The sequence below is a fragment of the Ambystoma mexicanum genome, chromosome 5p (assembly GCF_040938575.1).
Source record: "Ambystoma mexicanum isolate Mex_15411 chromosome 5p, UKY_AmexF1_1, whole genome shotgun sequence".
Classification (NCBI taxonomy): Eukaryota; Metazoa; Chordata; class Amphibia; order Caudata; family Ambystomatidae; genus Ambystoma; species Ambystoma mexicanum.
Genome location: NC_090930.1, coordinates 67217837 through 67237035, shown reverse-complemented (window position 1 = coordinate 67237035; position 19199 = coordinate 67217837).

Sequence of the window (19199 nt, the reverse complement as noted above, 5' to 3'; positions counted from 1 at the left end):
AACTCCATACCAGAAGGCAGGAAATCACAAGTTTCTGTTAATCAAATGGAGAGTGCCACCCTGGACTGATGCCCGGGCGGAGACAAACCATTGTGGATTCAGAGAGCCCAGCAAATATATGTTTTATTACATTGCTTATAAAATATTGTATCAAGCTGACAGATATTTACGATTTGGAGATTCTTAATATGAAAAATGTACCCACAATTTGAGACTAAGCTCAACTCTGTGTGATGTTCTGAGTCCGAACCCCGCGATTATTAATATTACAGACACTGTGGTTATCTCAGAAAATTGAAAACTTATTGTAATGTGCCCAGAGAGGGGGTGTACCTCCGGGGAAGATTTGATGCCGAACCGACCAGGGCAAAACCCACTAAAAGCGTAAAATGTTGTCGTTTCTGAACCCAAGCTCGCAGGAACATAGGGCTTGAACAGAGAACTGTCTTAAATTCATCTGTGATGTGTACATGTATTATGAACCATTTGTGTATCTGGGAAACATGTTTGATTATGAAAAATTGGGTTCTAAGTAAAAGCAAAGGGGCGTTTCTTCAATAGATTATAAAATGGTAGCATCACTCTGACTCACAACTCAGTTCTCCAGTCAGGCGACAGAGAATCCTCTAGCCTATCAGGATCCTCAGAGGGTTGGGCATAGAAAGTCAGCCTTCCCACCCATTTTCAAAAGACATAAAAAGAGCCACTGAAAACCAGATAGGGAGTGATCTTTCCACTTTCTTGCGCAGTACTTTGCCGGACCAGACAATATCCAGAAGGACCATAGACTCCAGATAGACTCCAGAACTTGAAGCAGAGAGGCCTGAACCAAAAGCTGAATCCTTCTCATCAGGGCTCAGAATCCAGCCACCTAAACAAACTATTCAACAGCCAGGCGAGCTGGCTAGAACCAGAACCAGACCCAGAAAGCAGAGCTGTATCCAGAACCGCAGACCAGACTGCTGTGCAGTGCCAAGAACTTTTGCCAGAACCAGAGATCCAGACCAGCAGAGCAGAGCTGACCCAGATAGCTGTGACTTCAGAGCCACCCGCTAGAAGTCCAGTCTAAACCTGTTGACCAGATCTTGACGGCCTATTTCAAATTTATAGTGTGAGTATCCAGCCAGAACTGTGCAGAACCACTCTCTTAGTTTAAAATAATCTAATTCAAACCATTTCCACCTACCTAGAACGTCATCATAGAAATCGTGTGTCCATTCTGTGATTTCAAACCTGTGAAAGTGTCATTTGTCATTTGAACCTTACTTTATTTCTGAGAATCTAACTCCACTAAATCGTCCGTATCTTTTGAACCGCACGCCCGAGAAGCGAGATTTGACTTTCATTTTAAAGCTGAGCACCTAAGCTTTCCACCAAACCCAGAACGACATCCCAACTCCTTATAGTTTCTCCGTAATCACAATCGGCGCACTCGGAAAAAGTGCTGCGAATTGCAATTTGACTCAATTTCTCCACCTGTCAAAAATAGCGGTCCTTTTGCTTGCACTGCTGAACTCCGTTTTCAACCTGATAATCATTCATGAATCACTGATAGTGTTGACCTGAACCAATCTTAAGTAGCTATCACCTACCCTGAATCTCCTATAGGGAATTAAAATCATTTTTAGCATATTTTTCACTTCATTGCAAATCACATTTAAAAGTATTTTTAACCGTTTAAAAGCATACCGGTTGCTCTAAGCTTGCTAGGGGGGAACTGGAATTTGTATTGCATTTTGTTTTCATCCCTGAAAACTGTGTGCTCTCTTTTCTTTATATTGCATGGGGGGGAGTGAACTGTCACAAGGAAAAGTGATCATATTATCTCTTGTTGAAACCATATCAGTTTATTTCTGTGCTGCATTCTTTCCATCATTGCTTTTCCTTGAAACCATAAAAGTATTCTCTGCTACCTTATCCTTTCTATACTAACTCCTCATTGATTGAAAAGAGTGTGCAATTGTAACATTACCTATTGTTGATCAACATTATATTCATAAGTGTGCTGTCAAATATTAATTTATTCATAAAAGTGTGATATATATATATTGTTTAATTTTTTCAAATAAATCTTTTAATTTGCAAAACAAACCTACTTCTTGGCTCAGTGAGGTCAGGGGGATTCAAAGAGAGGGGCGTTATACAAGGGTTTATCATCCAGATTTATGAACTTGTCATAAAAAAATATATAAATAAGGGCTTCCCTTGGGCATCCCCGACTAGGCATTGACTTAGTTGGAGTGCTGAACTGAAGTCACTAACAATGAGCAGATCATGTGTGATGCCAGCAAGATGATAACACATTGCTGTGCCAGATACCCAGGATCCACGCATGATGCTATGGTGCTGCGGAACTCCTCGCTACCCCGCTACATGGAAGGAGATGCCGTACAACGTGGCTGGCTGCTGGGTGAGTCTGCTCACTGGGCCATGGGAGAGTGTTTTGGGGGATGAACAATCATACGCAAGGAGACTGCCCACTGGGCCATGGGAGTACCCTCAATGGGGTGTCTGGACACTGTCCATGCTGCCAAAGACCGTGCCCATAATCAACCAAATATGATGCATGACACAGACAATGGAGTCTGACGCACTCTGGCTGCACACCTAACAACCAGCTCCCCAGAACAAGGATGCCTTGAGAGCATTCTTGGGCCTGGCTGAATACTACACAAAATTCATGGTGGGTTTTGCAACTAAATTCATTCTGCTAAATGATCTACTACAAAGAATGAGAAATGTGTGTCACACACACAATCCACACACACCCTTGAACATGGCCACCGGACATCACCTGACCATGCCCTCAGCAACACAACGCACCATCACATGTCCACAAAGCTGAAAACACATGACCGCATTGAAGCAGTACAAGCATCCATGAGTGCGCAGTATCAATTCCACCTCAGGTGATTCCGCTGTCACTGCCCCTCCCTGACGGCAACACTGCATAACACCATGGCAACATGTGCAGATGAAAAGAAATTGTAGTACACATGCAACAACGATGCATCAAATTGAACCCATCAAGTAGTGAGCAACACCTACATGGGTGCAATAGATGTGGGAATTGCCCACAGCACATGAGTACCAGCATGCAAGTTGACACCCTGCGTCATCTAAGGTAGTCTACCCAACACTGGCGGACACTACCAACATTCACATTGTGCCATTGTGACGAGTGTGTAGACGTCGAGGGTCACGTGCATGGTGTCTACAATGACCCATATGCATCATAGTATGAACAAGCAAAATCATGTAGTACAGCAGCCTAATGCATCAAACATTGCCCAACATGCATTTGGAGTCATCCCCTGCCACACAGCCCTCACATGTGTGTACATCATGGACCTTGTCAATCCATCTGGGTGGCTGGTAGTTCCAATGTCAAGGCCCCAAAGTTGTGTACGTCACCAATGACCAGCACCATGGATTGGCAAATAGTGTACAGGGCAGATAGTTCTGCAGATGTGAAGTCAATAGCTGCCATCCACGGAATACTGCATGTGAACATGAACGATGTACAGGCTGAGCACAAATGGAAATAGAGCAGTATACTTAAACATACCTTCTTCTGCTCCCATGCAGGTTATTCTGGCTAACCCCTGAAGGCGTGGCTCCTCACCCCTGTCAGAATTCCACAGAACAGGCACGAAGAGGACTTCAATCGTGCCCATACACGCACCTGTGTGGTCATTGAGCTGACCTTTGGCCTGTTGAAGGAACGGTTTCGCTGCCTCAGCAGGTCAGGTGGCGCCCTCGTTTACAGGCCTGAGAAGGTGGGCATGCTGCACAACATGTGCATCGGTTGGAACGTACCTCTGCCACCTGACATGGACCAACCACCACCAGGTGAAGTTGAAGAAGAGGAAGGAGTAGATACTGGACATCGGCCAGGACGCGATACACTTGAGGGATGTGCTGTGCGCCAAGCGGTCATAGACCAATCATTCTGATGTACTGGGATGCAGAGGGTGCCATGTATGTGGGACTCTGGGCACTGGGTGTGGGGTATATGGGGACAGTGGACTGCAAAGCAAAACATTGACACACACCGAAGATGCAATGTCCACTCATGTGAGGTCTTTTACACAACAGGTGTATTGAACTGACTGATGGTTTTTACAATGTGAATGAACCCTCCACCCCCACACATCCCACTCCAGCCTCCCCTCTCCCCCCTACACCCCAACACATCCCCACACACACCCCATCTCCCCTCCAGCCTCCCCTCATCCCCAACACCCCCCACACATCCTCATACACCCCTCCCACCAACCCCACCCCCCAACACCCCAAGACTGCATGTCAACATGTGCAGAGTGCCCTTGCTACTGTCAAAGCCCCTTCGGAGGAGGGGGTTGCATCTCAGAGCGCCGCGTGCTGTGCAGGGACCTGCGCAGAGGGCTGGTCTGAGTGGAACTTGCTGGCGTGGTAGATGTGGATGATGTTGATGGTTGTGTCCCCGATGCCACTGTTTGCCCCTGCTCCATACTGTTGGCTATCCTGGTGAGGATCTGGCCCACATCAGCAAATCCATCATGGACGCACTTAGTGTTCCGGTTGATGGCCTTGATAACGGCTGCAGTGGTGTCATGCATTGCACAGCGTGTTGCCTCACCTTCTGCGAGGTATTGTTTCACATATCCGTGCATCTCCTCCTGCCGACCCCCATCTTGGACAGACGTCCTTTGAGGTCCCGTATTGCAGTGGTGGAGGTGGATCGTCGGTTTGGTGGTGTGTCTGTAGCCAATACGGGGCTGTGTACTATTGGAGAAAACTCTCCATAGCTGCCCTGTCCTACAGATTCCTGGTGAGGGGTGCCCTATGGGGTGGCCTGGGGGCTTGGGGTTTGACCAACATCCTCTGAGTCTAAGACGCCGGCATTATTGTCGTCGCTGGGGACCCCTTCCTCATCGCCACTATGCAGTGCCGATGCAGCTGTATCCCCTATCGAGCTTGTGGCAGCAGACTATGAGCCCTCATGCTAATTTTCCGCATATGTGGCCTCACCCTGTGTGGATTGTGTCTCCAGGGGTGCAGGGGCAGGTGTCTGCTGGTCCTGTGTAGGTGGCTGCAGTGCTGGTTGGGCACTGTTGGCTGACTTGCGTGGCACTTGACCATCCTTGATCCCCTCGACGTGGATGGCCTCGTGCTGTCATCTTGGCCACTGGGCCTTTTGGCTGGTGTCGTGGCATGTGAAGTTCCATTGCGTTCTTCGGTGTCTGCATCCGTACCTGTGGGGGACAGAGAGAGGCACCGCATCAGTGATGGTGGTGCTTGCATCATGCATGCATTGGTCTTTGTGCAGTTGGTGCCATATGATTAGCTGCATGCCTGTTTTTGCGGTGGACTGGGTACATGCAAGGTTTGGGGGGGAGTATTGCCATCCCTCAGGTGTTCACATGTTCACCATGGTGTCTGCTCTGGGGCCTACGGGTGTGTTGTGTCTTGCGTGCTGTGTGACATGTGCAGTTCATCTGTGTGTCGGGTGTGTATTTGGTTATGGGAGCGGCATGCAGCATGCATTTTGATGTGACAGTGGTGGGGCAATAACACAAACAGTTGGAACATTTTCCCGAAATATAATCATATGCAACACATATTCATCTTCATACGGGGAAGGACCCAAGATAGATGCGGTGGACCCCTGTATTTGTATGACAAGGCACTCTCAAAGGATGGGGTGCATACAAAGAGAGACAGTAGGACAGAGGTCAGTTCTTTCTATCCCTACCTAAGTGGTCACTAAACCTAGGAAGCGCTCGATGTGCCGCTTATCTAAAAGTGACAGTAAACGGAATGGGAAATCTACCAATTCTGGTATGCACCTTACATCCAAAAAGTGTGTGGAGAGTGTCGCTGTGTTGGACATAAACACTGTGTATCTGAGTGTGGTAAGCAAAACAATATAAAAAGAGAGTGCAAATAGATGTACTCTATAGTACCTAACTGGTAGGTATACATATAGTAAATATATGTTTTAATGACCTGGAGAGATAGCCAGCAAAGTGCAGGTGTTAATAAAAGACAACCTAAGTCATCAGTTTAGTAAAGTGGTGGGGCCAACATCTGGACAAGGATATGTGTATGTGTGTATGATGGGCCATGTATTGGCTTGCATCACTGTCACATTTGTTGGTGACAGTGTTTGTAGGGACACTCACCTTCATCTGCCGATGATGGCACTCCAGCCTCCGCTCCACCGACTCCTTCGATGGACTCGACATCTATTAATGTGCTGCATGTTTCTTCCCACCTTGCCAATTTGATAGGTGAGTGGACACTGCTGCCTCTTGCCAGCCCCTGGCTCCGATTGGCCAACAGGATATTCCTCACTGTTAGCCGTAGGTCATCCCACCACTTTTTGCAGTCCCTCACTTTGCCACTTCCTCCCAGATTTCCTTCTTCCTGAGCTCTGCTGGACGCCTGAGGTCAGCACAGAAGACCACGTCCGCATGCTCTACTAGAGTATCTGCTAGCATGTTGAGCTCCTCGTCCTTGAATCTTGGTTTCCGCAAGTGGGCAATGCCTTTCTGGGTTGCCTTTGACATTTTCTCCAAGGTGTGTTTGGGGTTTAGCCTGAACAGGTCCAGTCTGTGGAGGATGGCAATGGATTGTGTTTTTAAAAATGGCCACCGGTGCATTTCCTGTTCCGGTGCAATGATGTTACTTCCGGGTCCTGTATTAACGGACCCATTTATACCACTCTGTTATTACCGGTACCGCTATTTGGGGGTTGCCGATGGCAGACGTGTTATGTGCGCATTTCATGATGCCGCTATCTGGGTGTTTGATGGTCGTTACGGGCATGCCGGTACGGCCGTTACCGGCATGCAGGTTTGCGCGTGCTCGCACACTCGTGATCAGCCACTGTTTGCGGGATTGAGGATACACGGACACGTTCATACCGGCATGCCGTTAATGACAGATTTGTACCGCCAATCAGAAAAGGCATTTCAACTCCTGTGCAGCTCGCCTACGCAGAAACTTGCAGACCAGCCTTGAATGATACATTACTAGTGATAATACGCCGTACCAGTCTAGAGTAACTTCTAACTTGCCAACTACCCAACTGCACAGCACCTTTGCGCATCTTAGGTCCGATTTATAGAATTATCGGCGAAGAAAATAGGGCATTTGCGTGCTCAACTGCGCACAGATCCACATTCGTCGATTCATGGAATTGAATGCGCAGTACTTTTCCTAGACTTGCGTGGATTTCGTGCTGGCTCAGTACATCTGTGCGAGCCTTCAAGGTCCTTGCGCGAGACTCCAAGCAGAACATGGGCGTGGCTTGTGCAAAGGGCTGGGAAGGGGGGGGACACCAAAAATGGGTAAGAACTTGCAGACATTCCGACCTCGCACACCCACAGTTGTGCGGCACGAGAAGTATTCATGGATTCTATCACACAACGTCTCGGCCAGGAAATGGCCACAAAAGTCCTTCATATGATCCACCACCCAAAAGCAGGCGTAAGTACACTTGCGCATAGGATTTGCAGCATGCAGGTGGGGTTGCATGTCGGATTCCGGGGAATGTGTACTCAATCGGGGTTCTGATATAACTTAGGGCAGCATGTAAGCAGTGTAGCAGGGTTCAGGAATGTTTTACTGCGGTTCACACACAGATTTCCAGAGTTATTAGCGAGTTACGAATTTTCATACACATGTTGTCGGGGTGCTGGATACAGTGATGGGGGACTCCGTACAGGATCCCTGAGTCACAGGCCTGCTTACGGGGGACCCCACACACTGTTTGAAGGATGTGTGTATTTGCGCCGGAGGGAACGCACAAAGATAGCTGTTCTGGCTGTTTATGCTTTGCATGTGGGTGTGTCAGGGGCGTTCTGGGCGCAACCTGCGAATACGGTTATTTTGCGCTGTAGATTCCATGAATACACAGGGCGTGCATTTTTCTTTCTGCGATCAGGCTCGCACAGTGTGCTTCTCGGAGCAGCCCTTGTGGGATTTCTGCGTGAATTTCCATTGAACGCTGGCGGGTAGAGCGTAGAGTTTGTTTGTTTGTTTGTTTTGTTTGTTTGTTTTATTACCTGTATTGCGCACCAGACCCAGGGGTAACCAGACGCATTTCATATGACAATGTACAGCTTAGTTACAGAAACACAGGGCAAATTCAGAAGCAAAGAAATATGCACAGCGTATGCACAAAAGGCAAAAATAATGGTACAAGTATTTACAGTCCTACTCAGACAAGCGGTAACTGCTGAGCAGTAGGTGTGTGCAAAAATACAACAGTGGAGGGGCATGCGGAAAGGTCCAGGCAGTTGGTAGACTGTTAATTGTCTGCGTCTTTGATCCAGCTTGTGATGTTATGTCGGAAAGTGGGGTATGGTTGATCTGTCCGCAAGGTGGATGGCAGGGAGTTCCAAAGCTGAGCAGCTTTGACCTGGAAGCTACAGCCACCAACTCTGGACAGTTCAAATCTAGGTGTTGAGATGTTGTTAGAGTTAGCGGATCTGGTAAGTCTTGTTGGTTTTATTCTCGTGAATCTCGTAGAAAGGTAAAGTGGTGCAGCATTGTTTAGACATTTATAGACAAGTGAGACTACTTTTAGCTGGATTTTCTCATGAGTTGAAAGCCAGTTATTGGCTCTTCTAAATTCAGTGATGTGGGCTCTCCCGTGAATACCTAATGCCGCTCTAAGTGCATTGTTATGCAAGATTTGAATTCTTTTGATAACTTCCTTATTGGACCCAATGTAGAGCGAGTTACAATAGTGCAACTTCGATAACACAAGGGCTCTAGCAAGTGTGATGCAGCTATTGTTGGATAGGAAGGGTTTGCCTGCTCTTATCAGTTTACAGGTGTAGGCGGTGGCAGAAGCCATCGCGTTGACCTGCTTGTTGAAAGAGAGGGTAGAGTCCAAGTAGAAACCCAGAGTTTTTACTGCGTGAGCGGTTGTGATTTGGTTATTATCAATGTTAAAAGAGGAATAGTTAGGTCCCAGTTTTTTGAGGGTAGAGGGTGTGCCAAGGATAATGATTTCAGTTTTGTCATCTTTCAGGCATAGTCCATGAGTGGCCATCCATGCCTGGATGATGGGATACACCCTATTCACTAAGGCCAAATCCTTGTCGTAATCACCAGTAAGTGGTAGGAGAATCTGAGTATCATCTGCATAATTAGTGTAGGTGATACCAAGAAGGTCCAGATCATCAGAAAAGGGGCTTCGTGAAGATGTTGTAGAGTGTAGGAGAAACGCAAGATCCCTGGGGCACGCCGCATGTGATGGGGATGGAGTCTGCTGCCGCTGTGGTGGAGATGACTCTCATGGTCCTATTATTGAGGAAAGATTGAGTCCAAGCTGTGGCTTCTTCAGAGAAGTGCGCAGCCATATCCAGATGCCTACAAAGGACCTTGTGGTCAACAAGGTCGAATGCAGCTGATAAGTCCAAAAGGAGGAGCAAGGCTGGTTTCCCCTTGATCCCTTAGCTCGTCTATTTGCGCCTTTAGGTCTAAGAGGGCTGTTTCGGTCCCGTGCTGGGGACAGAAGCCAGACTGCCGTACTCCTAGTAGGTGGTTGGTTTCTAGGTGTTTCTGTATTTGTGAATATGACACTTTATCTATGAATTTTAGGAGAAATGGCACGGTAGTAATTGGGCGGTAATTCGTGGGTATGGCTGGGTCTAGGGTCTGTTTTTTAAGCAGTGGGAGAAACCAAAATTCTTTTAGGTTATTTGATATAGACCCTGTTGCGAATGAGGCGTTAATGAGTTTTGAGATGAAGGGAGCCAGGTCTCTGGCTGCGTCCTTTATCAGTTGGGCTGGACATTGGTCCCCCTGGCAGTTTGATGGTTTGAGTGACATTATGATTTTTTCAGTCTCAATAATGGATACTTTAGAGAACTTGAAGCAAGGAGTGTTGGTGTTATTTTAGGAGGGGTGATAGTTATTTTGGGTAATGTATCCAGACTAAGTGAGGATTTTTTCTTGGCAATTTTGGATTGGAGAGTTGTCACTTTGTTAGCTAAGGCTTGCTGAATATTGGTGCACCATAATTTGTCTTTGACACAGTTGTCTTGCACTGGTATGGGAGATTCTATTTCCTTTAAGATGATGAAGAGTTCTTTCATGCTAGAGTTGGCTTGGGCTATTCTAGCGTTGTAGGTTTCCCATTTAGCCTACAGTATTTCCTTTTTGTAGAGGGTGGATATATCCCTCAGGGTGTTTTTATTTTCTTCAGAAGATTGTAATTTCCATGCGACCTCGCATTGTCTTTTTTTGGAACAAAGTGTTTTTAGGTGGGGGGTGTACCAAGAATTGAGGTGGGCTTTGGATTTGTGTTGTCTCATTTTAAGTGGTGCAGTTGAGTCCAGTGCAGAGGACATGATTTTGTTATACTCATTCACTAGAGTTTCATGGTCCGAGTTGTCTGTAATGAGTTAAGTGTAGGAAGGATGAGTGGGAGTAGATTATCCGGGGTGATATTTTTCTTATTCCTTGCCGGGATGGACGGTGCGAGCTGGGCTAAGGTAGGAAGAGGTCTGTTAGTTTCTAGAGCAAATGTTATAAGGTGGTGGTCTGTCCAAATTTGGGGGGAGATTGATAGGATGGAGGCGTTGCAATTGTGGTCTGCCACCCAATCGAGTATTCTACCTTTGTTGTGGGTGGGGTGAAGTACTCTTTGTGAGAAGCCTAGTTCTGAAAGTAGGTTAGCCACTCTACCTGCCTGTGGGTCGTTTTGGTCGTTGAAACCCAGGTTAACGCCCCCTAAAAGGATTATGTCATGATCGCGTGTATGGGGTTTGGCGTGTGTGTGATGTGTGTGCAGGTGATTGTGACGTGATCTGGACTGCAGCGCGAGACTGAGGTTGACAGTTAGAGCTGGAGTGAGCGGAGGTGGCTGCAGAGGTGTGGGGAGCCGGTGTTTTCTGTCGTCCCTTCGTGTCTTGGTGTGTCAGTTAACCTGGTGTGTTAACTGAACCTAGACAATAAACGTAATAACGTAAGTACCGGACCGGTAGTACTTTAATTATGTTAGATAACCTGTGATGATTTTTTAAGTTATGAGATAGAATAGTGGAAATGTCCTCCTTGAAGGTAGCAATAGGGCCTGGAGGTCTATAAATCAGGTGGATGGTGAGGGTTTGAGCATTATTAATAACTAATTTAGCTGTGAGGCTTTTGCAGGATTTAGTGTCGTTGGATGGAGCTAGCCTGGTAGATAAATTGGATTTGACAATAAGGGCTATGCCCCCACCACAGGCTTCACTCCTGTCTGATCGTAGTATGGTATAGCCATTAGGGATCGCTAACATGATGGCAGGTCCTGCAGCGGCATGAAGCCAAGATTCCGTAATGGCCAAGAAGTCAAGTTTTTCGGTCTGGTTGAGATCAGCAATCTCAATGGCATGAGCAATCACAGATCTGGCATTAATTAAAGCACCTTTTAAGTGGGGGGTGGTGGATAGAGGTGTACATAGATTTTCTTGGGTCGTGACAGAAGTGTGCGTGAGTATATTCTGTGTCTTCAGGTGTGGGCTGTGTGGTTTTTCTGTACTCCTGTTGGGTGTAGTCTTGCTACGGTTGGACGTGGTCAGCGTTCTGGCGCGTGGTTCGTGTAGTTTTGTAAGTCTGGCTCGAAGTTTAGTATTTCTGGATGTGGTGTTGCACGGTTTGGATTCAAATGTGCAGGACTGTTGGTGTTCTTCGACCTGGTCATTATGACTCGTCAGTAGTTGGGATTGTGTCTGTGTCATGGTGGGGGAGAGGGCCAGGAGTTGAGGGGTAGTATAGTCCAAGGTAGGGGCTGGAACGATCCTGAATTTACAAACTAGGACTGCTATTAGTGTGAGAAGGGCTAGAGTGACTCGTTGGGTTTGCATCTTGTGGCGTCGCCGTGGTAGGTTAGGCAATTCAATCTCGTACAATGCTATGTGGGTCGGCCTATCAGGGTAAACACATGCAAAATAGAGTCAAATGCCTCAGATGCAGTGGGCAGCACCTAGGATTGAAATCGTAACAGGTGGCTAAGATGCAATAGGGCAACACATATGCTAGTACTGGCTAAATTCACTCAGGTTAAGGCAATCCGTACATAGGCTGGTCAGGCGTGAATTTACAAATTGAGGCAGTAATAATAAAAATAGGCTTGTTCAGCACGTAATCTCTGGAGCTAGTACAATAAGGATAGGCAAGTTTGAAATAAATACATCACTGTTAGTACAGTCGGGAGTCGGATGGTTTGCTGTGATTATTCGAGATGTATAAGGAGCTGCAAAGCAGACGCCTGGGCTGAGAGTTGGCTAGTCAGACATATTGGGTGCAAAACTGATGCAAGGGGTGTGCTAATTCGCCTAGAGAGTAGTAAGTATCAGCTAGTGTAGACAATGTAGGTTAGACAAGGTATGCAAGGCAGGTTACCGTTAGATATGAGCATCATGACACGTGTTAATATATAAGGCAGTGATAGTATTGTATGCTCATACCGCAATTTCCAGGGGGATTCAGTCAGTATAGTGGTGGCATAGCAGGCCATTAGAATGGCGCACTACGTTATGGGAGAAATAGAGTTGTGGCTAGAACGATACGTGATACGCTGAGACGTGAGGCACATTAAGCGTACTCACCGCTTATTCACTTATTCGCCAGAGTGAATCTGTGCATCTCGCATAGTTCAAAGTTACTCGTATGCATCGTTTTGGGGTGTATTCCAGGAGGGGGTAACGTATTCAAGAGTGTTTTCCCATTTGCACATAGGCCAGGAGAGAGCAGGTTTCTGCAGCAGCCCTAATGCCACAAGAAGACTAACCGGATCTGAATGGGCCCCAGGTCCGTCCAATTGCAGAGCACCTTTGCGCATCTTGGTGCAACGCTGCCGTGTAGAGTGTCTTCCCATTTGCACGTAGGCCGGGAGAGAGCAGGTTTCTGCAGCAGTCCTAATGCAACTAGAAGACTAACATCTGAATGTGCCCCAGGTCCGCCCAGTTGCAGAGCACCTTTGCGCATCTTTGTGCATCTTGGTGCAACGCTGCCGTGTAGAGTGTCTTCCCATTTGCACGTAGGCTGGAAGAGAGCAGGATTCTGCAGCAGTCCTAATGCCACAAGAAGACTAATGAGATCTGAATGGGCCCCAGGTCCACCCAATTGCAGAGCACCTTTGCGCATCTTTGTGCATTTTGGTGCAACGCTGGAGTGTAGAGTGTCTTCCCATTCGCAAGTAGGCCAGAAAAGAGCAGGTTTTTACAGCAGTCCTAATGCTACAAGAAGACTAACAAGATCTGAATGGGATCCAGGTCCGCCTGATTGCAGAGCACCTTTGCGAATTTGGTCAACCATACTATCCTGCTCAATTGTCTCCATGACAACCTGGGTATAATTGATCAGGCTCTAGCCTGGCTGACCTCTTTCGTTTCTGATCGACTCTCCCAGGTACAACTTGGGTACTTCCTATCCTCTAGCTCCCTCTATACCTGTGGTGTCTCCCCAAGGGTCTAACCTCTCTCCCTGGCTTTTCAACCAATACCTGGAAACTCTTGACTACTGCATTTCTATTTTCTGCTCAAACTTCCAGTGCTATGCTGATGACACCCAATTCATTTTCAGGCTTCCTTCAGACAACTCTTCTCCTTCCCTCATCTCAGATTGCCTAATCGCCATTCAAAATTGGTGTGCCGCCAACGATCTTTGTCTAAATGTCAACAAGACTGAGATCCTCCTCATTGGTACACCTTCACCATCCTTTCCCCTCACTCTCTGGCCGGCTTCCCTTGGCCCTCCTCCTACCCCTACCTGCGAGGCTAAGAACCTCGGGGTCACCTTTGACTCCACACTTTCCTTCTCTGCACACATCTCTGACATCTCTAAAAAGTCACACTTCTTACTGCACCTCCTTAGAGGTACTCTGCCTTTCCTCCCCTTCCCTTAAAAGCTCACTGTCTTCCAAGCTCTGTTTCTCTCTAGGTTGTACTACTGTAACAGCCTCTTTCTAAATCTACCTGCCTCCTCTCTCTGCCCTTTACAACTAATCCAGAACAGGACTGCAAGACTTGTCCTTGTGCTCAAGCCCTTGGATTGTATCTCTCCAGCTCTGAAATTCCTAAATGGCTCCCAGTGGATGCAAGGATTCAATTTAAAACCCTCTGCATTGTCCACAAGGCTTTCTGGGGGCTGGGTCCAAAATACCTTCAACTATCCCTTTGTAAGTACCTCCCCTGTTGAGCTCTTCGCTCCTCTACTTCTAACTCCCTTAGGGTCAGTCGTTTTTCAAAGAAACAGTGTACACACCTGGCTGGAGGAGAGCCTGCCCAGGTACCATCACCAAAGCAACTAGCGTAACATTCCCAAGCTGCCCAGCAACAGTGTACACACCTGAGTGGAGGTGAGCCTGCCCAGGTACTGTCACCCAAGCAACTAGCGTAACATTCCCGAGCTGCCCGGCAACAGTGTACACACCTTGCTGGAGGTGAGTCTGCCCAGGTACCGTCACCCAAGCAACTAGCATAACATTCCCGAGCTGCCTGGCAACAGTGTACACACCTGGCTGGAGGAGAGCCTGCCCAGGTACCGTCACCCACGCAACTAGTGTAACATTCCCAAGATGCCCGGCAACAGGGTACACACCTGGCTGGAGGTGAGCCTGCCCAGGTACCGTCACCCAAGCAACTAGTGTAACATTCCCGAGCTGCTTGGCAACAGTGTACACACCTGGCTGGAGGAGAGCCTGCCGAGGTACCGTCACCCAAGCAACTAGTGTAACATTCCTGAGTGCCTGGTAACAGGGTACACAACTGGCTGGAGGCGAGCCTGCCCAGGTACTGTCACCCAAGCAACTAGCGTAACATTCCCGAGCTGCCCGGCAACAGTGTACACACCATGCTGGAGGTGAGTCTGCCCAGGTACCATCACCCAAGCAACTAGCATCACATTCCCGAGCTGCCTGGCAACAGTGTACACACCTGGCTGGAGGTGAGCCTGCCCAGGTACAGTCACCCAAGCACCTAGCATAACATTCCTGAGCTGCCTGGCAACAGTGCACACATCTGGCTGGAGGAGAGCCTGCCCAGGTACCGTCACCCAAGCAACTAGTGTAACATTCCCAAGCTGCCCGGTAACAGTGTGCACACCTGGCTGGAGGAGAGCCTGCCGAGGTACCGTCACCCAAGCAGCTAGTGTAACATTCCTGAGTGCCTGGCAACAGGGTACACACCTGGTTGGAGGTGAGCCTGCCCAGGTACTGTCACCCAAGCAACTAGCGTTACATTCCCGAGCTGCCTGGCAACAGTGTACAAACCTGGTTGGAGGTGAGCCTGCCCAGGTACCGTCACACAAGCAACTAGCGTAACATTCCCGAGCTGTCTGGCAACAGTCTACACACCTGGCTGGAGGTGAGCCAACCCAGGTACCATCACACAAGCAACTAGCGTAACATTCCCGAGCTGTCTGGCAACAGTCTACACACCTGGCTGGAGGTGAGCCTGCCCAGGTACCGCCACACAAGCAACTAGAGTAACATTCCTGATCTCCCTGGCAACAGTGTACACACATGGCTGGAGGCGAGCCTGCCCAGGTACCATCACCAAAGCAACTAGTGTAACAATTCCGAACGGCCCGGTAGCAGTGTATTAACATTCCCGAGCTACCCGGCAACAGTGTGCACACCTGGCTGGAGGTGAGCCTGCCCAGGTACTGTCACCCAAGCAACTAGTGTAATATTCCAGAGCTGCTTGGCAACAGTGTACACACCTGGCTGGAGGAGAGCCTACCGAGGTACCGCCACCCAAGCAACTAGTGTAACATTCCTGAGTGCCTGCCAACAGGGTGCACACCGGGCTGGTGGTGAGCCTGCCCAGGTACTGTCACCAAAGCAACTAGCGTTACATTCCCGAGCTGCCTGGCAACAGTGTACACACCTGGCTGGAGGTGAGCCTGTCCAGGTACCGTCACACAAGCAACTAGCATAACATTCCCGAGCTGTCTGTCAACAGTCTACACACCTGGCTGGAGGTGAGCCTGCCCAGGTACCATCACACAAGCAACTAGAGTAACATTCCTGAGCTCCCCGGCAACAGTCTGCACACATGGCTGGAGGTGAGCCTGCCCAGGTACCATCACCAAAGCAATTAGTGTAACAATTCCGAACGGCCCGGCAGCAGTGTATTAACATTCCCGAGCTACCCGGCAACATGCTGGAGGAGAGCCTGCCCAGGTACCGTCACCCAAGCAATTAGCGTAACATTCCTGAGCTGCCCGGTAACAGTGTACACACCTGGCTGGAGGTGCGCCTGCCCAGGTACCGTCACACAAGCAACTAGAGTAACATTCCTGAGCTCCCCGGCAACAGTGTACACACCTGTCTGGAGGTGAGCCAGCCCAGGTACTGTCACACAAGCAACTAGCGTAACATTCCCGAGGTGCCCAGCAACAGTGTACACACCTGGCTGGAGGTCAGCCTGACCAGATACCATCACCAAAGCAACTAGTGTTTCTATTCCGAACTCCCCGGATGCAGTGTATTAACATTCCGGAGCTGCCCGGCAACAGTGTACACACCTGGCTGGAGGTGAGACAGCCCAGGTACCATCACCCAAGCAACTAGCGTAACATTCCCGAGCTGCCTCGAAACAGTGTACACACCTGGCTGCAGGTGAGCCTGCCCAGGTACCGTCACCCAAGCAACTAGCGTAACATTCCCGAGGTGCCCGGCAACATTGTACACATCTGGCTGGAGGTGAGCCTACCCAGGTACTGTCACCCAAGCAACTAGCATAACGTTCCTGAGCTGCCAGGAAACAGTGTACACATCTGGCTGGAGATGAGCCTGCCTATCCTTCAAACAATGCCAAAGACAGACATATACACGCTCATGTACAATTGGGTCCACTTCTATAATGTTACTATAAACATATATACAGACACCTAACAACCAGCTCCCCAGAACAAGGATGCCTTGAGACCATTCTTAGGCCTGGCTGAATACTACACAAAATTCATGGTGGGTTTTGCAACTAAATTCATTCTGCTAAATGATCTACTACAAAGAATGAGAAATGTGTGTGCTCTGAAATGCATGGCCAAATAGTCACACAGGTGAAGTATCTTATCTCATAGGGGCAAACTTTAAGCAGGTTCAGCACATGATATCGCACCATAATGACAGTTTGGGACAGCTGCATCTGTGGCTCAGTGGACTAATGCACCCACTGCAGGGGCCTGTGTTTGACCTCATGGTCACAGGTTCGAATCCCAGCAGGTCCACTCAGCCCTTCATCTCATATAATGAGTTCCATTAAGTTGGGTAACAATAAACATCTGTTGTTAGTGCCAAGCTGGACCTTCGGGGGTGAATGTGCACTTTACAAATACACCTGGTATGTTGCAATGGGCACAAGGAATGCAGAATTGGGGGCAATGCGTACACAAGTGAGACAAGGAGAAGCCTTTGCATCAAGGTCATTTTAAGGAGCAGAAAGAAACTATTCTGCACCATCAAGTGTCCCTGTGACTTGGTCTATATTGGCAAAACCATTAGACCTGTCAAACAAAGGATCAATGAGCACAGATCGTGCATTAAGAACCAAATTGAGGACAAACCTTTGGTCGAACACTTCACCAAGAAGAAACACACCCACAAACAATTCACATGGAACGTGGTTCAGCAACTCCTGCCGCAAAGACGGGGAGGAGATATCAACCTTGCCCTCACCAGACTTGAGCAAAAATGGGTTCACAAATTAAACTCGGTTCAAAACGGTTTAAATATAACCGTTGAATGGAAACACTTCTAGAGAACAACCAGTGCTCCGTAAGCATGGCACCATCATGGCCGTCAACACCCTCCCCAGGTGTCTGACCCCCAAGTAACACCTTAAAACACTCCTGCTCAGCGACCATGGGTCCTGCCAGCTCCAGGAGGGAGCACTACAGATACCGCAACCGGTTTGTCAGCCACAGCACCGAGACTACAGCAATAGTAATTGATTTCAATTATGTCACTTTGGCCTGGCATCCCCACACACCAGTTTTTCTCTCAAATGGTTACCCTAGAGCCCATTATCACCAGTGTCCACAACACTCAATTAATTATAATGTGCAACTACCACCAATACGGTACACCTTGGGCATCAATGTTTTCAACCTTATTGTTTGCCTGCTATGTTGTGTTGTCTTTTATACACAATTGTACACTAATGTCAACCATGTTCACCATCTGTAGGTGCCTCCGGTAGAAATCCTCAATCCTACACTGTATTAATTTAGGTGTTGTATTATTTTTCTGTATCTAGAGCAATAGCCAATGCCTCACGGGCCTCAACAGGAGTCCCCACACTGTGACACTGTCTATATGTGTCCACCAATAGTAGTGGCCATATCACGCCCCACCGGACTACATTACCCAACATCCCATGCGTCATCTCGCACTTTGATTGGGATACCACGCACAGCCATCTGATTGGCTCCCGCAGGCAGCCTCTTTTTGATGGCGGGCTCCCATTTGCCCGTTCTCAGCAACAGGCTGTGTTTTATACAGACTGTCACGGCCTCCTCGGCCTCCGAATAACACGGCTCTCAGAAGTCCCCGTTCATCACGGCAGCGTACCATCACGACCGCGGTAAGTTCTCCTCGACTCGTATGCTGTGCAGCACGCACCGGGCCACAACACCAACACGTCCTGCCCACTCGTAACGCAGTGATCAGTCTCACTTGAGGCACCCATCCACCAGCTCACCAGGGCATCGCTCCTGTTTTTAAGTAGCCGCCATTATCTGGTCCTTCAAAAGGGTACACCATTTCTGTGTTCGGAACTCTGTGTATCCCAGGAGCTAGTGGCGTTCCCCTTAGTTCGGTTACTTTTGCACTTAGCCCCGCGCTGGGTACTATGTTGTTGAGATGCACCACCAGTTAAGCCTTTGAGATGAATTACTCGTGCACCACACTCGAGTCATTCTCCACATTACCAACGCTGTACTCCAGGCACTACCACTGAGCTCACTTTTCCACTCAGTGTTTTTAGAGCTATTACAGCACCGCCTCGCGTGTCCACCATACCCAGGGTCACCTTTGATTTTCCCGATGACCCGTGAACGCACAGGGTATTTTGACACGATTGACCAAGTAGCCACCTTTAGTGCCGGTCACTAACACCACCCAGCACTCTCGAATCCCTACGATTATAGGTTACTACATACCTGTTTTTTCTACTCTCCTTCCAGACCTGGGTCCAATATCGGCCCAC